A 24,951-nucleotide genomic window follows, 5' to 3' on the forward strand; every position below is an offset into this window, starting at 1 on the left:
GTTATTGTGAAGATCAAATGACACATTCCCTTTGGAAACTCTTAAAGGCTTTACAAAGGTAAGATTATTATTATTTATTGTCAGATACTTGTTCCTTGGGGTTCTCCGCCACATTCCCTTTAGAAACAAAGCAGTTTCCTTCACCCTTCTCTTGCCCCAGTCTCAAGGCAGAAAACTGTGGTGTCTTGGAGACAGGAGCAGCCATGGGGTCTCCCTCCACCTAGGAAAAGGGGCGCATAAAGCTGTGCACACAGACACATCTCTGATAGAGATTATTTCAAAGGAGGCTGCTAATTAAACCAAGAACAGAGAGCTTGTCAACATTTTACACAATTATCCCCTTCACTGCAGAGGTGAACCCAGGTTTTGTGGAGCCCAAAGCTTATACAATTTGGGGGGCCCTCTTTAAGAAAAAAAATACAAGATGATGAATATGAAATTAAGTGCAGGGTTTTGAAGGGGCCTGTGCAAATGAGGAGCACTGCCACCCAAGCTTCATTAGCTTCACAGAAAATCCACCTCTGCCACCAGGCCAGGTATGCATTTGACAAGGACTTGTTGGTTAGTTGCTTATGGCCAAAAACAAACCATTTTTTACCAACCACAGGCAGGCCAGGATCTCTAGAGGGCAGGAGTGCACAGCCTGCACCCAGAATCCAGAAGTCACCCTGTTACTAGGCTGTGGCTCCTCCACTGCCTTCACCTCAGTCTAATTGTTCCTTTTTCAAGACCCACCACCTATTTATTTTTGCTTTCAACACATTTGCATGTGATTTACATAGCATCAATATTCAGTCTCATGTTGGGAACTCTTCCTCTGCCCTGGCTTAAGCTAGATTCCTGGGACTTGGTTACCAAGTGAGATGCAACTTTCTCTCTTCTCAAAATGTAGAGGGAAAGAAATATACATCTAATTTGGGGGAGGGTGGGAGAAGGGACAATGATGACATTTGTCTTGAAGTCAGTTTCTAGTCTCTGGCCCTCCTAGTCTATGTCTTCCTCCATATATCTCCACTGTCCCTACCCACAACCCACAACCCAATTCCACCCCAGTTTTCCTCTGATGATGAAATTGGAAGCGCACCTTCTCAAGGACACACATTCCTACCCAAATGCTGGGCTTACTGGGGCTCAAGGGTGCAGCCTCTGAAGTCAAGAGGCACATGGCATCGAGGTGCCAGCAGACAAGAGCACACAGGGGTTCTTCCTCAGGTCCCCCTCTGGGAGAATCAGCCCCTTCCAGTCCCCTGCACAGTTTGGAGGCCCAGTTTATGTGATCCCCCGACTGACGGAAACAGATGGCAGGTGGGAGTATGTGTGAGTGTGAGTGAGTGTGTGTGTGTGCATGCACGTGAGCTGTACATACATAAAAGAAATGTGCACACATGTGTGAGACAGAGAATGCCCACGTGCACATGAGTACACCCCCCCCGCCCCGCCACAAGACAGGCAGAGGAGGAGGAGGTGAGGATGTGGGAAGGAAATTCTCGGTTTAGAAAAACCACATTGTGGTTCCAAATGTCATCAAAGGTGAAACTTGCTTCCTTAGCCCTGCCCTATAAAGGGAGGCAAAAAGAAGTCAGCAAGGCAAGAAAAGGTCTCAGGGCAGGGATGGGGCAGTTCTAGTGTCAACAGTGATATCACTCTCCCAGACCCCTCCGCTGAGTGGTGAGTCACCAGAGCCCACTCAATACCACAGTCTTTATGCAGTCATGAGCCGGCTCATGCTTCCATCTCCATGTGGCCTAGGCCTCACCCCCATGGTCCCCTGAGCCTGAGCTACCCCAGCCCTGGGGCTTTGCTCTCTTTTAAGCCTCTATCAGAGAAGGCAGGGGTCCCTTCTCTGGGTAAGGCAATCAGAGACATAAATGAGAGACAAGAGAAACAGAGACTCTTCTGTATGTGAGGGGGGTTTGGGAACAGAAGTTGAAAAGTTGCAAAACCAGTCTGAGGAAGAGGCAGAAAAAAGAGAATGAAAAAGAGAGAGTCAGAAGAGAAAGAAGAAAGAGGGAACTGGGGTTGAAGAAAAGAAGAAAAGAGCCGGGTGTGGTGGCTTATGCCTGTAATCCCAGCACTTTGGGAGGCCGAGGTGGGTGGATCATGAGGTCAGGGGTTTGAGACCAGCCTGGCCAACATGGAGAAACCCCGTCTCTACTAAAAATACAAAAATTAGCTGGGAGTGGTGGCGGGCACCTGTAATCCCAGCTACTCAGGAGACTGAAGCAGGAGAATTGCTTGTACCCGGGAGGCGGAGGCTGCAGTGAGCCAAGATTGCGCCACTGCACTCCAGCCTGTGTGACAGAGTGAGACTGTCTTGGGGGGAAAAAGAAAGAAGAAGAAGAAGAAGAAAAGAAGCAGGGTGAGGTAAAGCTGACAGCTGTGAATTCTCACTTCTCAGGATTTTAGGACTGCTACTCCATTTTCCTGGCCCTCCGATCTTTTATGGGTCCCCCAGGTCTAGTGATGTAGGAGGAAGTCCAATACTGTAACCAGCACCTCTGGGAGAGGACTCCCAGTGTCTATGGTATCATCACCACCTGCCCTGACACATCTCAGCTTGGTCCCACCCTCCTTGTCAGAGATAGGGGTTGGAGGGATTAGACATCGGTGGGGGAAGCGGTTGTGGTGGCTCACGTCTGTAATCCCAGCACTTTAGGAGGCCAAGGTGGGAGGATTACTTGAAGCCAGGAATTCAAGACCAGCCTGGGCAACATAGTGAGACCCCATCTCTATAAAAAACAAAAAAAGAAAAGACAAGAAATTGGGGCTGCGAGCAAAAAGTGAGAGGCACAAAAGGGAAGGCAGTACCCACTGGGGCAGCTCTGGTTTCTCTCTCAGGACCTCAGTTTTTTCCCAAGACCTTGGCACCTGCCCAACCATTGTTCCTTCTGGCCTGGCCCTCATGCTCAGTGGCAGCCTGAGCATCATCCCTTGTCACTGATGGGAATCAGAACAGGGGCCCCTTTATCTGACAGTGAGAGCGACTCTGCCCAGTCTCTGTGACTCGAATTTCCCAAGATGCTGCTTATTCCTGATATAAACTGAGCTGCTCCAAGAAAATCAAAGGCTATATCTGAGTCAACAAGGCAGCACCAGAGTGGCAAGGCTAGGCCCTCATGAGATCACAGATGGCTTCTGTTAGAGACCCCTGTCTGGGGATTTCTTCTCCTACTCACTGTGGTTGCCTGTCTCTACAAACAAGAAAGTCTGCTCTTCAATTCCCTCTTCTTGACTCCCCATCACCAACATAGTGGTAACAATAATAGCAACCATTTACTGGGTGCCCAATATATGCCAGAAAACTTGGTAAGTTTCTTTCTCTGTCTCTTTCTTCCTATTGAGACAAAGTCTCACTTGTTGGCCAGGCTGGAGTGCAATGGTGCGATCATAGCTCACTGCAACCTCAAACTCCCACCTTAGCCTCCCAAGTAGCTGGGACCAAAGGTATTTGATATGGCACACAGCTGATTTTTAAATTTTTAGTGGAGGCAAGGTCTTGCAATGTTCTCACGCTGGTCTTGAACTCCTAGCCTCAAGTGATTCTCCCACCTCGGCCTTCCGAAGTGTTGGGATTACAGGCACGAGCCACAACACCTGGCTGGTAAGTTTCTTATGTACATTATTTCATTGAATGCTGCAACAACATTATGGAATAATCACCATTGTGGAGCGTGGAGGAGGAAACCAAGGACTCCAGAAGTTGCCTAAGATTTCACAGCTTGAGATGGAGCTGAAATGTGAACCCAGATCTGTCTAAATTCAAATCCTCGGCTTTCCACTTTGCTTATTTTTATCTTCCCTGCCTCAACAATGCATCCTCCTTTTGGGTTTTGAGGTGCAATTCAAATCTTTTATCTCCCGGAAGTACTCATCCACTCCTCCCTACCTCAGCTCTTGCTCCCACCTGCACCATCCTTAGGAGGCCCCTATGCTGTCCCTCCTGCTGGCTTAGGTTAGATATGGAGTTCCTCCTGTGGTCCCTGGGGCTGAGGTGGTGAAAAAACTAGTGGTCAGGCCCTCAGTTCCCACTCTCCAGGGAGGAGGAGGGGAAGGTGAATGTGGCTGGCATTTCGCACTAGGAACAACCACACGCAGTTGTTGGAGAGGTTTAGGGGCCTGTGGTGCCTTGGGTTCTGGTTCCCATCAGGAGATAACTGGCCAGGCTCCAGAGCCCCACAAATGGGAGTAAAAGAATGTGGAAAACTACCGGGTCCTCCAGGGAGCTTGGAGTGGGGCAAAGGTGGAACAAGAGCTCCGTTTCCGCCAGGACCTGTGTCCCTAAGAAGGCTGATGCTGTTATTTACCCACAGGGAAGTTACAATTTCTAATGCTCGAGACAGAGGCAGCCTTCATTTCTAAACCTGTGTCCCTCAGGGAAGGGGACCTGTTTCAGACCTTGGAAGCCTCCCAGGCACCTCCTGATGAGCTTGGTAGAAACGGTGTGCAGCTATGGCTTTCAGGCCGTCCCAGAGCCACTTCCCACCAGACACCGTTTCCAGGCCCATGGCCAAGGGCATGTTCTGGAACTACACCAGAAGACTCTACAGACCAGATATCCCTCAGAGACTCTGTCAGCAAGTGAGGGAGAGATCTGCAAAGAGAAAGAAGAGCAGGGCAAAGACAACTGGATGTGCTGGCCCAGGAAGAGGAGCAGCCACACAGGGACAGAGAGTGGAAACCTGGAGATGAAGCAACACAGCAGAGAACAGCCACCCTCCCTTCCCTGGGGTCTGGGCACAAGCGAGGCAAGGTGGCATTAGGCATGATTTAGGGCAACCCATCTTTTAAATATATGGGAGTTGGCCAGGCACAATGGCTTACGGCTGCAATCCCAGCACCTTGGGAGGCCGAGGCAGGTGGATCACCTGAGGTCAGGAGTTTGAGACCAGCCTGGCCAACATGGTGAAACCCCGTCTCCACCAAAAATACAAAAATTAGCTGGGCATGGTGCTGCACGCCTGTAATCCCAGCTACTTGGGAGGCCGAGGCAGGAGAATCGCTTGAACTTGGGAGGCAGAGTTTACAGTGAGCCAAGATTGCACCCTTGCACTCGCCTGGAAGACAGAGCAAGACTCCATCTCAAAAAAAAAAAAAAATAGAAATAAAATAGGCCAGGCGAGGTGGCTCAAGCCTGTAATCCCAGCAATTTGGGAGGCCGAGGCGGGCAGATCACCTGAGGTCAGGAGTTTGAGACCAGCCTGGCCAACATGGTGAAACCCTGTCTCTACTAAAAATACAAAAATTAGCCGGGTGTGGTGGCACATGCCTGTAATCCCAGCTACTCAGGAGGCTGAGGCAGGAGAATAACTTGAACTCGGGAGGCAGAGGTTGCAGTGAGCCAAGAATGCGCCATTGCACTCCAGCCTCGGAGACAGAGGGCGACTCCATCTAAAAAAAAATAAAAATAAAAACATAAAAAAGTAAATAAAATAAAATAAAAATAAATAAATATAAGGGAGTTGAGGCTCAGAGGGTGGACAGGAACTGCCCTAGATCACGCCGCTCCTGAGTGAGTCTCCCATTCAGTGTTCTGGGAGCAATGAGAAGAAGGGGTGCTGGCTCCGCTGTCTTCTGGGAAGCAAGGGGACTTGAAGGGGAGGGGTCACAATTTCTCCACCCCCACCAGACTGCACCTCCCGAAGGACCTCAGAGGCTTCTATCTCTCATCTATGAAATGTGCAGGGCCCTCAGTTCCTTGTTAATAAAAGTGAGGACGAGAACACCTTTCCTTCCGTGTAGGGCTCTTGTGAGGCTCTGCTGGAAATAATGCATGGAGAAGAGCTTTGTAAGTGCAGGGTGTTACTAAGTTTGTGATTAGGCCAGGTCAGCGAGGGCTGCAGGAATAATGGGAGGATTAATGCCCAGGACGTGGCAAGGAGGAGGCTAAGCTCTGCCCCATCCTCCTCCCTCGGTCACCTGCCCTGAGAAAAAGCATTTGGTGTTTCCAAATTGACTGAAATAAGAAATGTGTGGTGGCAGCAGCCTTCTCTCACTCAGCCTTCATTTGCCCAAGGCAGAGAGATTTTAATTTTCGAGCCATAATGAGAAAAAGAAACTCAGGATTAAAGAATATTCCAGTGAAGCAGTCAAAATAGCTGCCCAGACTCTGAATCAAGCCGAGAAATATAAATTAAAAACTCCCTCTCCCTCTAGCATCAACTGGGCTTGAAGATGCCAGGCTGAGTGGCTGGCAAGGGTTCTCGCAACCCAGGTCCTGGGGTCAGCTGGCGGGCAGGCCCCACCCCAGGGTGCTGATGGGACAGGGAACCAGAGACGCACCCACCCACTCACAGGAGAGATTTACCTCCACCAAGGCTGGCTCCCCCAAGCTACAAGCCTCCTGAGTCAGGTCAGGCCCTGAATGTTGAGCTCAGGAAGGGGGGGTGACTCCCTGGCCCCCACTGTTTAGTCTCCTAAGGCACAGAGATGCTGCTGTCTGCTCTTGTTTGCTCTTCTCCCAAATGCTGGCTCACATGCTGCAAACCTCTTTTTGTTTCCCCGAACTCAGGCCAGTGGTCCTGGGAGTGGGAAGGAGCTGCCTGAGAAAGGGGGCACCTGAGCCTTCAGCCCGGATTCTTCTGAGCTTCAGTCTGTTCCCAAGAGAATGCCCTTCCAAATACACTTGCACTCGGGATGGTGGGAATGACAAGGAGCCCTGAGAAAGGTGTGTGAGCCCCAGGGCCAGGCCATACCGTTCCCTGCCCACTTGAAGCCTCACCTCCCATGGCTCTCCAAAACTGAACATCTCTCGCCCCACCCAGCCCTACTATCTTCTTGATTGCCTTTGACCATCTCCTTTCTCCTTCTCCTTTTCTCATCTACTTATCCAAGAAATATTGACTGTGTGGCCTACTGTGTGCCAGGATCTGTGCAGGGTTTAGTGGCTACAGAAATAAACCAAACCCAATTCCTGTTGACAGGCAGAAAAGAAAGACAGGTGGCCTGAGGATTACAATATAGCACAGAACACACTGGGCAGTGGAGTTGGGTGGGTGACCAAAAACTCTGGAGTCAGACTGATCTGGTTCAAGAACTGTCTCCATCTCCTACTTCTTACAGTAAGACCTCAGGCAAATTGTCTAGCCTTGATAAGATGCAGTTTATTCATCTGTAAATTGGGGATGATAATGCTTTATAGGATTGCTGTGAAGATGAAATGACATAATCTTGGTAAACTAGTTGGAACAGTGGCCAGCATATGGCAAACACTCGTTAAAGGCCAGTTGGTATTATTGTAAGTGTCTTAATGATAACACTGACATTCATTACTCTGTATTGGGTGCTCACTCTGAGCCAGCCAGGGTGCCATGCCTACAGCAGTGACTCAACTGTGGTCCTTGTCCTGAAGAGTTCACAATCTATTAGAGGTGACAGATATGTAAACGGATGACTGAAAAAGTGCAATCACTGCCATTATCACTCGAAAAACCGTCATTTTTTGAGCCCTGATCAAGTGCCAAGTACAATGCAAAGTTTTAAAGATACATTACCCTTAACTCCTTGCTAACCCTGTGAGGGATCTATCATCTCCATTTTACAGAGGTCCCACAATCATTAGTAACTTGTTCAAGATCAGGCCATTTGCAGAATGAAGTATTGACTCAAAGGAGAGCAATCAGCTAGACCTGAAAAGGGATCAGATCTGAGAAGGCTTCAAAGAAGAGGTGATCTTGTTTTTTTACAGACAGGGTCTTGCTCTGTTACCCAGGATGGAGTGCAATGGCAAGATCATGGCTCACTGCAGCCTCAGACTCCTGGGCTCAAGTGATTCTCCCAAGTAGCCGAGACTATAGGCATGTGCCACTGTGCCTGACTAATATTTACATTTTTGTAGAGACAGTGTCTCACTTTGTTGCCCAGGCTGGTCTGGAACTCCTGGGCTCAAGCAATTATCCCGCTTCTGCCTCCCAAAGTGCTGGGATTACAGGCAGGAACCACCACATCTGGCCAAACCGGTGATCTTTGATCAGGATTTTGAAGAATGAGTAGTTTTCCGGAAGCCAAGACTGGGGAGGAATGGCATAGCACCACACTTCTGTGGGCCTGCGGGAGCACTGGAGCTTCAAGCAGCATCCACAGGAGTTCCCAGGCCTAGAGGTCCTTATGTCCCTAACAGCCATTCGGTCGTGTGCCTCAACACCACATTATAGCCTAAATCAAAGGAGGGTGATTATTTTAGACAGATTCTAGTCAGCAGCTTGAACCCAGAGGATTTCAGCTGAATCATGGAGCTGAAATAACTGCATGGAGTTGAAGTCCCTCATCCCCCCTGTCCAGGTGCCCAGCAAGTCAGGGGGTGTGGGTTGGGCTCCCTAGGAAGCTGGGAGGCCACAGACTGGGCTGGAGTCAGGGAGACAGTCTCAGTGACCTTGGGAACACTCCACCAGATTTGGGGCAGAAAAAAAATGAAATCTGTTCTTGCATTTCAGTCCTTTCGCTTCCGCTCTCTGCCTGTTCACTCCCCTCATTTCCTGCCCACAGTCGCAGGGGAGGCGGCCATCTTGGTGCAGTGGCAGGTCTGGAGGCTGGAGCCAGGATGTGGCACTGGAATCCATCTATCTGGCTGGTTCCACACCCAGGGAAACTTGGACTCATCATCATTAGCATTCTGTTTCCTTGCCCCGAGCAACAGCATAGAGGGGGCACGCCTAGAGCAAAGCAGCCCTCAGAGCTCAGAGCCCGAGTCTCAGGGCCACCCATCCTCAGCCAGCGCAGGGAGGCACTTCCGCGAGACGCTTCCGGCGCAGTGCAGGGTTGGAGGAAGACCTTGGGGGTAACTCTAGGACCATAACGTGATGAGGCTTTGGTGCTTGCGACAGACAGATTGCAGATGGCCCTCCAAACACCTGTCCGTATAATGTGGTTTTGCAGGAAAGGGGCTGGATAAGGTCCCTCCCTGAGGCGGACCTACCCTCTACCCGCTCCTTGAAGCAGCTCCGGCAGCCTCACAGGCCTAATTCATTCCTCACGTTAAGAAGCAGCCCTGGGAGAGAAGAGCCCCTACAGAGCAGGAAGCACGTGCATATTCCAATAAAGCACTCAAAGAGGTAATTATTTCTGGGCTGCCTATCCCAGCCCAGAGAACCAGCAGCCAAATTTCCAGAGCTGCTGTCATTGCCTCTGGCTGTTGGCAAAATTAAACTTCTTGAGAAATCAGAATGAGCTGGCCCCCAGCGTGAGGGGTTGGAATTATTCCCCTGACCTGGGCCCTCTGTGTGGAGCTGGGTGTGGGTGGGGACAGGGGGAGATTATGGAGGAAGGGAGTGGGTTGTAGGCTTCCATGAGATAGCACATGCCTGTTCTGTGTACACATTGAAACACACATGGAGGCCAGGCATGGTGTAATTGCAGCACTTTGGTAGGCTGGGGTGGGAGGATTGCTTTAGCTCAGGAGTTCAAGACCAGCCTGGGCAACATAGGAAGATCTCATCTCTGCAAATAATTTAAAAATTAGCCAGGCATGGTGACGCATGCTTGTGGTCCCAGCCACTTGGGAGGCTGAGGTGGGGGGATTGCTGGAGCCTGGGTGGTTGAGGCGGTAGTGAGCCGTGATCATGCCACTGCACTCCAGCCTGGTGACAGAGGGAAACCCTGTCTCAAAAAAAAGAAAAAGAAAAAAGAAATGTGTGGAGTGGGTACTAAGTCTGCCTGTCACACACTGGGATGTTATGCACAGTAATGGCAGGGCCCACTGCCACTCCTCCAGCACCCAGGACAGCGCCTGGCACATAGTAGATGCTCAGTAGATACTGATTACTGAGTGAATGTGCTAGATCTCATGATAAATGCAGTGAGACTCTTCCCTAGCCTTTCATCCAACACAGGTTCCATGCAGGTACCTTGAGAAACACATCAATACCCTACCTCCTCATCCTTCCCATGGAATGATGCTATGGGACGCTTAGTAAATGCCCCACAAAGTGAGAGATGGGCTCCTTGAGACATGTAGGGGTGGCAGTGCCCTGATTGGGCACCCCACAAAGGGGAGGCACCATCTGATGCCTCAAACCACAACTTCCTCTTCCACCCACGTCAGAAATATTTGCCTGCCTTGCTTCCACCCTCTTCTCAGGCAAATACCACTCACCCCTCCTATCTCCAGCTGCCATCTCCATCCTCATGGTGTGTCTCTCTTACTGTACCAGGCACCTCTTGTGCACCACAACCAGCTCCACGCTGGCTTCAACCTGTTCATGCGTGATCTGGCAGTGCCACAACCGCAGGCCCCTGAATTTATGCCCCTGCTCTTTGCCCCAGGGCTTCTCTGTTGGCAGGAAACTGCCTGGCTTTCCTGCTTGGGCAGCCCAGTGGTGCAGGGCAGTTAATTCCTTGGGGGAAACTCTTGGCAAGGGGGGCAGGAACCACTGGATAAATGCTTCTCTCTTTCTTGCCCTGGGTGGACAGTTGCGAATTCTTCATGAAGCTTTTCAGAATGCTCCCTGGTTGCTTGAAGCTGTGACCAACTCAAAAAATCTTCTCCTTTGGGCTCTCTTCTGTCGTCACCTGCTCCCTGGATCACACAGCCTTTGATCAGGGTCAACTTTCAGGGGAGGTTGGCTTAAATCTCCCTGACTTCCCTCTGCCCTCTCTGCCTCATCCACCCTGGTTTCCTTTTAGTTCTTCAGCTCTTTCCCACACCAGGCCTTGCCAACAAGCTTTCCACATTCCCTGGAGTGCCTTTCTCTCTGCTTGGGAAATCTCTCAGCTGAGACTTGCATGACCGAAAGGAAGCAGTCACAAGAACATCGGGGAGAAAAAGAGTTCCAGGCAGAGGGAACAGCCAAGGCAAGAGCACTGAGGTAGGAGTGAAGTCGGCATGCTCAGGGCAGAGCAGGAGGGCCTTTGTGGCTTCAGCAGAGTGAGAGAAAGAGGGGCATAGAGTGCAGTTGGAGAGACCATGTGCAGTTTTGTGGGCCACAGTAGGCTGTCTGGATTGTATTGTATTGTATTGTATTGTATTGTATTTTTTTGAGACGGAGTCTCGCTCTGTCACCTAGGCCGGAGTGCAGTGGTGTGATCTCAGCTCACTGCAGCCTCCCCGCCCCCCAGTTCAAGAGATTCTTGTCCCTCAGCCTCCCGAGTAGCTGGGATTACAGTTGCCCGCTACCACGCCCAGCTAATTTTCGTACTTTTGTAGAGATGGGGTTTCACCCTGTTGGCCAGGCTGGTCTGGAACTCCTGACCTCAGGTGATCTGCCTGCCTCAGCCTCCCAAAGTGCTGGGATTACAGGTGTGAGCCACTGCGCCCGGCCGTAAGTCTGCATTTTAAATACATCAGGTAATAAGCTCCATGAAGGCAGGGATTCTGCTTGTCTGATTCACTGCTGGTGCCCTGTATGTAGCAGGAACTTAGTGAATGTTTGTGAAATGAATGAATGAACACCTTACCTTTATCTGTAGCCATGTCCTAGCCACCCCTCCCCCACACAAGGTGACAGAGTAGTCTTCAACGATCACAGTTTTCAGGAGGGAGAGAAGCAGGTTGTAGGAGGAGGCTGGTTGTGTTTTCTCCTAAGAGAATCCTTTGGGAGTGAGAGCCGTGCTGGCTCTGGGTGCTGACTCCTCTCCTCTCCTGTTTTCTCCCACATTCAATTCTGATCCCGTTGCTCAATTCTCTGCTCCCGCTAGGCTCTGCTCCTGACACCATTAGTCACCTCCCTCGGTTCTCAGCTTCCTTAATGAGCATCTGTCTTGCCTTCAGTCTGAAACAGGCCTGCCCCTGCCTGCTGCTTCCTGGGAAAACCAAGGTCTGGGGCGGGAGTGCAAGGCTCAGAGAAGGCTCCCAATCTTTCTCCCTGCTCCTCACCATGCTCTGAGCAAGAGGTAGTGGGTGGGGGCAGAAAAAAGGGTTATCTCTGGGCAAAGGAAGAGGTAAGTGGAAGACTGCTGAAGTTCAGGGGAAGGTTATAAAAGAGCCCTGGCTTCCCTGCTACGACGAGTCCATGGAGGACAGAGTTGCACACTTTTCATTAACAAGACAAGGAATCGGCTGAGATGGCAGCAGAAGGAACAGAAGCAAAGCAGGGTCCAAATAACCCATCCTTGGGGGCAGCTGAGGCCACAGGGCCTCTCCTCAGCTGAAGGCCTTTCTTGGGTTGGCCAGTCTCAGCCCTACTACTATTCTCCATGTGTGGAGGCAGGGAGGTGACAGAATAACCTCTTAAGGGCTCTGCCAAACACCAGAGAACACTTGATTGAGATTTCTTGACTGTTGTTCTCTCTGAGGCAGCCCTGGGCAAGCAAGGGGCTCAGCAAGGGGCCAAGGTGATAGGGGGCTTCCATGCTGCTGTGCTACAGTAAGAGGTTGTTCCACCAGGGGCCTGCAGAAAAAAGGTGGCTCCTTCAGAGGGTAAGCTGAGGAGAGGCTAATGAAAAGACTAGTGACAGGAGACTGGGGCTGCAGGAAACTACGAGGGCCGGGAGGCACCCAGGGCCTGGCTGCAGAAGAAAGCCCTTAGCACCTGGAGGCTGGAAGGGGTAAGAGGAGGCATGGTGGGTTTTTTGGTTCGTTTGTTTGTTTGTTTGTTTGTTTTAAGACAGAGTCTCACTCTATCACCCAGGCTGGAGTGCAGTGGTGCGATCTCAGCTCACTACAACCTCCGCCTCCTGGGTTCAAGTGAGTCTTCCGCCTCAGCCTCCCGAGTAGCTGGGACTACAGGTGTGCACCACCACGCCTGGCTAGTTTTTGTATTTTTAGTGCAGATGGGGTTTTACCATGTTGGCCAGGCTGGTCTCGAACTCCTGACTTCAAGTGATCTGCCCGCCTTGGCCTCCCAAAATGCTGGGATTACAAGTGTGAGCCACTGTGCCTGGGCGTGGTATTGGCAGAACTTGGTGACAGCTGTGGCTGTGGGAGAGCTGTTGCCCCGTGGGAGCTGTGGCCTTCTACAGAGGAAGGCAGCTGCTGCCAACACCCAGGCCCAGCAGTGGGGCTGAGGGTGTGGAATGAGTGCTCTGACCTCTTTCTCATCCCATCAGCTAGTCTCCTGCCAGTGGCTTCCATTGGCCAAACCCAACAGGAAGCTGAGGGCAAGAAGCCAGGGCAGTAAGTCCACAGAGGTCAGCTTCCTGTGGCTCTGAGCAGGGCAGGGAAGAATGGAGAGTGAATCTAGAACCTTCTTGTCTCCTCCTCCTGATGTCACATTCTTGTAAGCCCACTCCTCCCTGGTTCCTGAAGAGCCTACAAGTCCCTTTGCAACGTGTGCTCAGAACTCATTCCACCTCTCAGACTGAGCTGGGCCAGGTCTGGACAAGGCTCAGGGAGGCTCCAACCACATGGAGAGGATTTCGGTTGCCCTGAGTCTACCTCTGCCCCCGCTGTACAGCATCAGGATCCCAGATGGTCCCATTTTCCTCGTGCCAGGCTTTAGGAACAGGCAGGCTTGGTAATTACACTTTCCTAACAAACCCCCGCCCCCGTTTGACTCTCTTTCAATTGCATGAAGCAGGAGGTTTCTCCCTGCTTCTCCCCTGCATGAGCACTGGCCTCTGCCTCTGATCTTCTGAAATTCCATGTGGTGTGAGGGGCCTGGGGAAGCCGGGGGAACGCCTGACCCTCTTGGCATCCTGGAGATTGAGAATGGGCTTACTGTCCATGCTTGCCATATCCCAGGAAAAGCCAAGTCCCTCCCTCCTCCCACTTTGGAACTATTAAATTATTAAGTTCCATGGGTTCACTTCTCAACACTGGCCTGGGGTTCCCACCTAGAACCTTTTTTTTTTTCTTGAGATGGAGTCTCGCTCTGTTGCGCAGTCTGGAGTACAACGGCGTGATCTCAGCTCACTGCAGCCACTTAGAACCTTAATAGCCCCTTCTTCCACACCAGCTCACATCTCACCCTAACAGTCCTGAAGGCCCCTAAGGGAGGAATTTGAAGTGGACTCTGGGCTCTGAGAACTAGGGATCCAGTCACAAGGGTACACCTATCAGTTCAGGTAACTGCTCCATCCTCCCCCTCTCCCCAGCCTCCAGCACCAACTGGGCCCTAGGTTTTCCCAGTGCACATGTCCTGTAATGGAGAGCCACTGTTTTGGCCTGCTCAGTATCCATTTCCCTTGGCACCAGCTTTGGAGATTTGGCTTGGGGCAACTGTTTCAGCTGCTATAATCTTGGTGGACTGTCAGTGAAGGCTACCTCCATTCCCTGGCTAAGGGATTGGCATGTGACCCAAGCTAGGCCAATCAGATGCTCTCTCCTCCTTGAATCCTTTTTTTTTTTTAAATAGAGATGGGGCTGGGCGTGGTGGCTCATGCCTGTAATCCCAGCACTTTGGGAGGCCAAGACAGGAAGATCACCTGAGGTTAGGAGTTTGAGACCAGTCTGGCCAACATGGTGAAACCACATATCTACTAAAAATACAAAAATTAGCCAGGCGTGGTGGCAAGCACCTGTAATCCCAGCTACTAGGGAGGATGAGGCAGGAGAATTACTTGAGCCCGGGAGGCAGAGGCTGCGGTGAGCAGAGACTGCACTCCAGCCTTGGCAACAAAGTGAGACTCTGGTTAAAAATAAATAAATAAATAAATTAATTAATTAATTAAGTAAGTAAAATAGAGATGGACTTTCGTTCTGTTGCCCAGGCTGATCTCAAATTCCTGGGCTCAAGGGACCCTCTCACCTCAGCCTCCCAAAGTGCTGGCATTACAGACATAAACCACTGTGCCTGGCCACCTCCTTGAATCTGAAATGGAATGACATGAAAATGGGACCCAGTGTAGTGGCTCACACCTGTCATCTCAGCACTTTGGGAGGACTAGGCAGGAGGATTGCTTGAGGCCAAGAGTTCAAGACCAGCCTGGGCAACATAGCAAGACCTGTCTCTATGAAAGAAAGAAAGAAAGAAAAGAAAGAAAGAAAGAAAGAAAGAAAGAAAGAAAGAAAGAAAGGAAGGAAGGAAGGAAGGAAGGAAGGAAGAAAGGAGAGAAAGAAAGAAAGAAACAAAGAGAAAGAAAGGAGAAAGAAGGAAGGAAAGAAAGAAAGAAAGAAGGAAGGAAGGAATGAGGAATGAAGAAATGAAGGAAAGAAGGAAGGAAAGAAAGAAAGAAGAAAGGATGGAATTAATGTATCCCCAAGGCGGCACCATACAGGGATTGTTCCATAGCCCTTGATTTCAATGTCCTCCTTCCTCCTATTTCTGGGACAGCCTCTTTAGCATTTTCTTTGATTCTGTGAGCCACCATCATTTCTTTCTAATACAATCATTTTTTGCTTAAGTTAGCTAGAGTTTTTCTGTTGCTGGAAATCAAAGCCTCCTCACCCATACAAATTTCACCTTCTTAGAGGAGCAGAGGGATATGCCCCTGTGGTGGGCTCATATTTGGAGTCTCTGGCAGGGGTTCAAATCTCACCTGGTCCTGGAATGAGAGGAAAGAGAGCCCTGCTGCTAGTGGGTGCTGTCACACCTCGCCTCAGGCCAGTCTTTGTGGCCAGTTTTGCCAGGATCCACTCCCAGCCTAACCTCCAGGTCTCAACACTGAGCCCACAGCCTGAAATAGCTAAGTTTACCCTCATGACTCCCTATCACAAGTGCTACAAATGGCTCAGGCTGGTGTCATGGTTATTTTCCACAAATAGCCATCTCATTCCTGTGCTGTGCCCTTGCTCGTGGTGTTCTAGGACACCTTATCTCAGGGGAAGCTGGGCCCCCCGTGCCCTCTGCCCCGGCCCCTCCCGTGCCTTCAGACCTTAGGCCACATCCTGCCTCTTCTGAACCAACACTTCACTGGGTTCCCTCTGATGTGGGATGGGCAGAGCAAGTGATTTGTGTGGTTGAGCTCTGTTTCCTTTGTAGACTTTAGTCTTTGAGGACTTGACTACAAGCTCCAAGTGCCTTGTTACTTTTCTTGCTTGGACCTCAGTGTCAAGCAGGAGGCTGCGCACACAGTGAATGATCATGTTGATTTCTCCACCCGTAGTTTGAAAATTGTTCCCACCCTGTGATTCATATTCTTCATTCATTCATTTACACAACGTTTATCAAGCACCTACTAAGTGTGGGTTCTGCCCTAAGTGCTGGAGGTACACCCTGAATAAAACATAGCCGAGGAATTCAGTCTCATGGTGAAGATTTATTGAGAATTAATTGTAGCAGAATGACCTATTGAGGAAATAACCATGTCTAGTTTTTCTCAGCTGCAGGCTCACCTAAAAAGAATGAAAGGCATTTCATCCCTGGGGCGAGGGGCAGGAGAGAGCCAGGCTTCATGTCCTTGAAGTGTGGACTTTCTTGACCCCTATGAGGATTGGTGTAGTTCAGAGTAGAAAAGAGAAGCTGCAAGCAGCAGGATACCCAGAAGACAACTTCCAAACAGACGTTTTAAACAAAGATTAGAATTGGAGGCGTAATGCTTCCCAGATTAAAGCGGGATGGTCTCAACTCAGGAGGGTTAGTTGGAACTCTCAAGACCAGAAAGGTAATGAAGGTATGAATTCCATCGAAGGCAGAAACCTGCACTCATGAGGATGCATCCTCTGAGATGGGAGGACCTAGGAGGAAGAATATTTGGGTGACCATGTGTGTGATAATAATAATAGACAGCATTTAGTGCATACTTACTGTGCGCCAGGAGGCACTGTGTTAAGCATGTTGTACGTATTCACTTATTTCTCACAAGAACCCTGTGAAGTAGGTACTGTCATTGTTTCCATTTGACAGATAAGGCAAAGAAAGATTAAGTGAACTTCCTAAGGTTATGGATCCAAGAATCAAACCCAGGCGATCAGATTTCACTGAGGGCCATGTATGCCTATGAGGGCTGAGCACAAAGGGCTATAGTTTTGGGAGCCTTTGTTCTCAAAGGACACCATGACTGAACTTGTCACAGAGGAGGTGGGGCTGCAGCCCCCACCTGCAGATGTGCTTCACAGCCAGGCCGGGCATACATATTAGCTGTGGCAACTGGCCATAGCCGATGGCCAGTACTGAAGGACATGGTAATCTTGGTAAGAAGGGGCTTGTATCAGTTAACCATAGTCCCAGTAATGAGTGCGGTAGAACAATCACAAAATTTTAGCAGCATACAACAGTGTTTATTTAGTGCATGTGTTTGGGGACCAGCTGGGGTTCATTGCTATAGGCCAGCTTTGGCTGGCATGGGTTGGCACCACTCTATGTGTCCCTCATCCTCCTTTCATGACCAGCAGGCCAGCCAGGGGACATTCATGGAGATGCCAGAAGTACCCCAGCAACAGTCCCAGTGTGCACACCCATTTTAAACCTCTGCTCATGTCACATCTGCTAAAATACTGCTGCTCATGGCAAGTCACATGGCTGAGCCGAGGCAAGGTATGGAGAAATCCACCCTGCTCACAGTTACTGGGTAAAGAATGTGGATAGATAACCCTATTACCCAGGAGGGGGTGAAGAGATGGAAGCAAAATCTAGCATTCCACAGAACTTAAACTGGATTTAATTTTGATTTCAAGAGAGAATGAAATGCTACGTTATGTTGTGGAGCAGTTCATGCTTGTTATAAAATCTATCTTCGGGGACCACAAATTTTACCATGAGAATATTTAAATTTTAGTTTTTATTTTAGTGAAAATCTTAAAATAACTTTTAGCAAGAACATATTTTGGGTGGTCTAGAACAGCGGTCCCCAACTTTTTTGGCATCAGGGACTGGTTTCATGGAAGACAATTTTTCCACAGACGGAGGGAGGTTTTAGGATGAAACTGTACTCAGGCATTAGATTCTCATAAGGAGCGCACAACCTAGATCCCTCGCCTGTGCAGTTCACGATAGGGTTCGCGCTCCTATGAGACTCTAAGGCCTGTTGGAGCGGTGGCTCACGCCTGTAATCCCAGCACTTTGGGAGGCCGAGGTGGGTGGATCACGAGGTCAGGAGTTCAAGACCAGTCTGACCAACATGGTGAAACCCCCTCTCTGCTAAAAATACAAAAAATTAGCTGGTTGTGGTGGCGGGTGCCTATAATCCCAGCTACTTGGGAGGCTGAGGCAGGAGAGTTGCTTGAACCTGGGAGGTGGAGGTTGCAGTGAGCTGAGACTGCATGCCACTGCACCCCAGCCTGGTCAGCAGAGCAAAACTCCATCTCAAAAAAAAAAAGGAGAAAGAAGAATCGAATGCCACTGTGACCTGACAGGAGGCAGAGCTCAGGCTGTAATGCTTACTTGCCCACCACTCACCTCCTGCTGTGCAGCCTAGTTCCTAACAGGCCACGGACTGGTACCGGTCCGCAGCCTAGTGTTTAGAGACCCCTGGACTAGAAGACTATGGTAGTTTGGTAGTTGCCTTACAGTTTTCAGAGCCCCAGTGATCTGCTACAGTGCCAGCATTTAACTTTTTTTTTTTTTTTTTTGGAGACAGGGTCTCCCAGGCTGGAGTGCAGTGGTATGATCATAGCTCACTGCAGCCTCTAACTCCTGGGCTCAAATGATTCTCCCACCTCAGCCTCCTGAGTAGCTGGGACTATAGGTGCATCACCATACCCCTCTATTTTCTTTTTCTTTAAAAAAATTTTTTTTTTTTTAGAGACAGGGTCTCTCTCTGTTTCCCAGGCTGGTCTCGAACTCCTGGGCTCAAGCAATCCTCCCTCATCAGCCTCCCAAAGTGCTGGGATTACAGGTGTAAGCCACCATGCCCAGCCTAGCATTTAACTTTTCAGTGCAGCTTTCTCAAACCAAGACCTGTATTCTCAGGGAGCCATGCATTTCCAAGGTTGGAAAACTTTGGTGAGAATGATACACAGCAGACAATATATAGAAAAGGCCCAGAGACAGAGGCATTTAAAGGTGAGGGGGGCTAGGACAGCTATGGGGTCTCTGGGCAGGGTTTATGGTGCTCTGCAGGGAAGCACTGGTAGCATTTGAATAGGTCTTGAAGGATGGCAGAGTGGGGTCCTGGGGATCGCCACGTTCCTTCTTCTCTGAGTGGACATATCAGATACTTGTCTCTAGGGCTTCTGGACCACAGCCTTGTCCTTCACCTCACATCAATGCTACTGGCTATAGCATTTGAAGAAGAGGCTGAGGAGTATAATGGCTGAACTTTCTGGCTTTGGAGCCAAGTCAACCAGGGTTCAAATCTTGACTTCAGGACGGACGTGATGTCTCACCCCTGTAATCCCAGCACTTTGGGAGGCTGAGGCAAGCTGATCTCTTGAGCTCAGGAGTTTTGAGACCAGCCTGGCCAACATGGTGAAACCCCATCTCTACAAAAAATACAAAAAATTAGCTGGGCACGGTGGTGTGTGCCTGTGGTACTTGGGAGGCTGAGGTGGGAGGATCACTTGAGCCTTGGAAGTGGAGGTTGCAGTGAGCCAAGATCATGCCACTGTACTCCAGCCTAGGTGACAGAGCCAGACCCTGTCAAAAAAAAAAAAAAAAAAAAAAAAATCTTGGCTTTGACATTTACTAGCTCTGAGCCCTTAGGCAGGTTGCTTGATTTCTTGGAGCCCGTTTCCTCATCTGAAGATGGGAATTATAACACTCTCCTGGGGTGTTTTAAGAATTAGAACTTGGCCAGGCACAGTGGCTCACACCTGTAATCCCGGCACTTTGGGAGGCCAAGGCGGGCAGATAACTTGAGCTCAGGAGTTCGAGACCAGCCTGGGCAACATGGCGAAACCCCATCTCTTCAAAAAATACAAATATTAGTCAGGCATGGTGGGGCGTGCCTGTAGTCCCAGCTACTTGGAAGGCTGAGCCTGGGAGGTGGACGTTGTCATGAGCCACGATCGCGCCATTGCACTCCAGCCTGGGTGACAGAGGGAGACCCTATCTCAAAAAAAAAAAAAAAAAAGATTAGAACTTGCCAGTGAAGCCTGAGATTTTCTTCCTGGAGCATGTTTGACTTCTGATTTCATTTCTTTAATGGTTATAGGATTATCCTGATTCCTGTGTCAAGGTGAGTCAGTTTTGCTAAGTTATGTATTCAACCAATTTGTCTATTTTGAGTATACCCTTCAGTTTTATTGGCACAAAATTATTCACAATATCCTCTTATTTTATTTTTAATGCCTGTAACATCCATAGCAATACCTTTCTTTTCATTCCTGACTTTGAATATTTTTGCCTTCTTTCAACTTTTTCTTCATCATTATCACCAGGGATTTATCAATTTTCACACAATTGGCTTGTGGCTGGCTTAGCTGATCCTCTCTGCTGCATGTTAGTTTTCTGTTTCTTCAATTTCTGTTCTCCACTTTGTCATTTCCTTCCCTCTACTTTGAGTTTATTTGCTGTGTCTTTTTTTCTAACTTATTGAGATAAATTCTTAGCTCATTAATTTTCAATCTTTTTTCTTTTCTAAGACGTGCATTTAAGGTTATATGTTTCCTTTTGGAGGCTTAAATGAAAAACAAAAATGCATTTAAATGCCTGCTCCCAAATAGGCACTCAGTAAATATCTTATCATCACCATCAACATCATTATGCAGCATCATATGAGATGGGACCCCAGCACAGTTTGCAGCTCTCTTGCTCTCTGATGCGATATGTATTCACTGAGTGTTTGCCAGGGGACTCTCTGAGGACTCATTCTGGGCCTCAGGTAACTTCTCTTTTTGGGTCTTCGGGAGGCTTCCTCCACAGGGTAAGGCAGGGCACAGACAGGAGCATATGCTTTTGGCCCCATCATCCTTGGGGACCTTAGGCCTTGTTCTCTTGGGATGGTTGGCAAGTCCATGGGAAGTATGAATTCTAACCTGCGAGCCTTTGGCAAATTAAATTTTCTAAAAATGGTCACAATAATATCTCCCATCCTACATGCTCTTCTAGAACTTTGTTCTTCCCCCATCAAGAGATAGGGTTTAATTCTCCTCCCCTTGAGTCTGGTGGGCTTACGTCTCCTTTGTAACTAATAAATTGCAGCAGAAGTAATGCTGAGAGGCTGGGTGCTGTGGCTCATGCCTGTAATCCCAGCACTTTGGGAGGCCGAGGCCAGCAGATCACCTGAGTTCAGGAGTTCAAGGCCAGCCTGGGCAACGTGGCAAAACCCCAACTCTACTAAAAATACACAAATTAGCGGGGTGTGGTGGCACGCGCCTGTAATCCCAGCTACTCAGGAGGCTGAGGCAGGAGAATTGCTTGAACCCGGGAGGCAGAGGTTGCAGTGAGCTGAGATCACCACTGCACTCCAGCCTAGGCAACAGAGCAAGACTCTGTCTCAAAAAAAAAGTAATGCTGAGAAACTTCTGAGGCTTGGAGCAAAAAAGGTGATGCAGCTTCCTCTTTGGTAGCTGAAAAACTCATGATTAGATACTGAATTGCCACATGGGAAGTCTGACTATTCTACAGCCGCCATATTGTGAGGAAGCCAAACCATCCAGAGAGGCCACATGTAGGCACTCTGGCCTGCAGTCCTAATCTTCCAGTCAACCCAGCCCAGGAACAAGACATGTTAGTGACTGAACCTTCAGTGATTCCAGCCCCAGCTGTTGAGAGACCCACATCCTTTGAATCTTGCCAGCTGAGGCCCCAGATGTTATAGAACAGAGACAACCCACCCTCCACTGTACCCTGTCTAAATTCTTGACCCAGGGAATCATGAGCACAAAAAAATGATTGTTCTAAGCTCTAAGCTATCAAATATTTTGCTACACAGCAATAAATAATTGGAATGATGCTAATTGTATTGTTTGGTACCCTACTCCTCCACCAGAATCCTTCAACCCCCATCACATTTCATATTCTCTGGACTTCACACTTAGAGACCCAAACAGAGTTTGAAGATGCAAAGCACAGTAAAGATCTTTTGCAGGAGTCCTGTGGGAGCAAAGATGGCAATGGAAATTTCTCTGATCCTATCGACTTTCTGGACTGAATGCTCCTAAGACCCTTGTTCCCAACCTTTCCAAATGCTAAGACCTCCTTTGTCTCATCAAAAAGCCTGGGTGTCCCTCATATGATATTGGCTGTACTTTCAGTACAGCCAATAGATAGCTATTATTTATTGGGACCTTACACAAGTACCAGGCACTGTGCTAAGTATTTTACATATATTAACCTCATAAGAAACCTGTGGTTGTTTTTATTCCCATTTTACAGATGTGAAGTGAGGTAGTCAGATTACCCTGGCAGTCTGTTCTGCATATGAAATCCAAAGCTCACGAAGTCTGTAGGATGGTATCCCAATATGACACTGCATAATGATGATGATGGTGATATTTATTGAGGGCCTATTACAGGCGCACACCACCACTCCTGGCTAATTGTTGTATTTTTAGCAGAGACGGAGTTTCGCCATGTTGGCCAGGCTGGTCTCGAACTCCTGACCTCAAGTGATCCCCCTGCCTCAGCCTCCCAAAGTGCTGGGAATACAGGCATGAGCCACCACGCCTGGCTGCCATTTTCTTTTCGCATTTTGATGGCACCTCTAGCAATGGCCACATTGCTTGCTCTTGGGTTCCCACTTTCAAGCAGTTCATTTCCTATACAGCAGCCTCCATGGCTCAGGAATTGATTATGATTACCACCATTTCCTATTTTGCTCTTCCAGCCTTATGGCTGATAGTGAATTCCTTTAAATACTCCTCTTTGGATAACCTCATCTCCTTCTTTTTCCTCCTCTACTTCTTCCAACATGTTTGTTACCGATTCTTCAAATTAAATTCCATCTACTTGAAATACCTAGAGGAATTTCTGATTTTTTTTTTTTTTTTGAGACAGGGTCTCACTCTGACACCCAGGCTGGAGTGCAGCGGCACAATCTCAGCTCACTGCAACCTCCTCCACCTCCTGGGCTCAAGTGATTCTCCCACCTCAGCCTCCTAAGTAGCTGCGACCACAGGGGTATGCCACCATGCCCAGCTAATTTTTGTATTTTTTGTAGAGTTGGAGTTTCGCCATGTTTCCCAGGCTGGTCTCGAACTCCTGGGCTCAAGCTATCTGCCTGCCTCAGCTTCCCAAAGTGCTGGGATTACAGGCATGAGCCACTGCACCTGGCCTTCTGATTTTTTCTAACTGTCTATTGGCTAATTTACTTGGCATTACAGAACTTAGCATAATCTGCCATTCAACTCTCTAACCTCCATCTCCAAATCATTCTCCCTTTGCACCTGTTGTTCCTAATATGTACTTAGAATGCTTGTCCCCCAGCACTTTGTAAAGCTGGCTCCTTCCCATGTCTCAGGTCTTGGTGTAAATGACAGCTTTGCAGAACAGCCTTCCCTGTTATCTAGTGTAAACCTACTCTGTACCTAGGTACTCTTATCACACTACTCTTTTTTTTTTTTTGAGACGGAGTTTTTCTCTCGTTGCCCAGGCTGGAGTGCAATTGCACAATCTCGACTCACTGCAACCTCTGTCTCCTAGGTTCAAGCGAGTCTCCTGCCTCAGCCTCCCGAGTAGCTGGGATTGCAGGCATGTGCCACCACACCTGGCTAATTTTGTATTTTTAGCAGAGATGGGGTTTCTCCATGTTGGTCAGGCTGGTCTCGAACTCCCAACCTCAGGTGATCCGCCTGCCTAGGCCTCCCAAAGTGCTAGGATAACAGACGTGAACCACCATGCCTAGCCCACACTACTCTTTTATTGTCTTCACAACACTTACTACTTACCTTATCTAGCTCATTTATTCCTTAACTTACTTACTATCTGCTTCCAAGGCTAATAGAAACTCCAAAACAACAGGAAGCATGTCTGTATTGCTTATTACTGTATTCAGTGTCTGGCACAGAGTTGATGCTTAATACATATTTTTGAGTAAATGAATGATGGAATGAGTCATATATAAGCTCTCCACCTTCCAGGCCTGAGATGGGTCCTGGCACCTACTGAGATTTTTGACATTGGAGGCTCCCATGGGAGGATTCCTCTGCCTCCCCTGAGGCAGGACCACCAAGGTCCGTGCCCAGCAGCAGGGTCCTGAGCTCCACTTGTGCCTTCAGGCAGGCCCCTCCTGGGCAGTGGGAGGCCTCCTTGTGGCTCTGACTCTTCTCCTGGTACATCCTAGTCAGCCTATTTATTTCCATGCTTCCAGCAGGCTGCAGGGTATTAATGATTAAAAGTGAAAGCCTGCCCAGAGCCAGTATCAATTAGACCACACGCCCACCATGCTGGAAGCTCATTGACTCCAACAAGCTAGGACCCACTCTCACAAAATTTTTCCCATCTGTGTGCTGGATTTGATAGCTACAAAGAAAACCGTCAAGACTGTGATAAAATTAATTTTACTGATCATCACATTTTTATCACATAACAACAAGCAGAAAGTTTGTTACATAAATATTTAACTCAAATCATTCCTGTAATAATAAGCAGAATAGAAAAAAACACAATGAAATTCATACTGTAATGAATGAAACTGTAAACAGCCATTGTATTTTTATTCTATGACATTGTGAACAAAATAAATTATGCAGTTTTATGCTTTTTTTTTTTTTTGAGACAAGGTCTCACTCTGTCACCCAGGATGGAGTGCAGTGGTGTGATCATAGCTCACTGCAGCCTCCCACTCCTGAGCTCAAGGGATTGTCCTACCTCAGCCTCCCAAGTAGCTAGGACTACAGGTGCATGCCACCATGCAGACTAATTAAAAAAAAATTTTTTTTGAAGAGATGAGTCTCAGTATGTCACCCAGGCTAGGGATCTTATTCTATACAAAACAAACAAAAATTAATTTTGCTGTTACAGAAGAGAGAAGCCAGCAGGGTAAAGACTGAGGCGTCCCTTTGCAAGCATGGGCGCTGCACCAACCAGGTTATTTGGTCCATCTGCCTGCCTTTAGGAAGACCCCTTTTGGGTTTTAACATCTCCTAGCTTGGAAGCATCCTCTGGATATCAGGCTGGCTGAAGCAGGCAGAGGAAACAAACAGAAACTGTAGAAACCTTTTTAAGAACATTAGAAGCATAATTCCCAACAAGACTTTGAGACGAGGCATTGAGAGAGAGAAGCTGATGTTGGGCTAACATCTGGGTTTGATCAAGCTAGGAAGGGCAGAAGAGTCCAGCAAAAAAAGCCTGCCCACTCTCAACTCACTAGCAATTACAG

This window comes from Gorilla gorilla, chromosome 4, assembly GCF_029281585.2.
Source record: "Gorilla gorilla gorilla isolate KB3781 chromosome 4, NHGRI_mGorGor1-v2.1_pri, whole genome shotgun sequence".
Classification (NCBI taxonomy): Eukaryota; Metazoa; Chordata; class Mammalia; order Primates; family Hominidae; genus Gorilla; species Gorilla gorilla.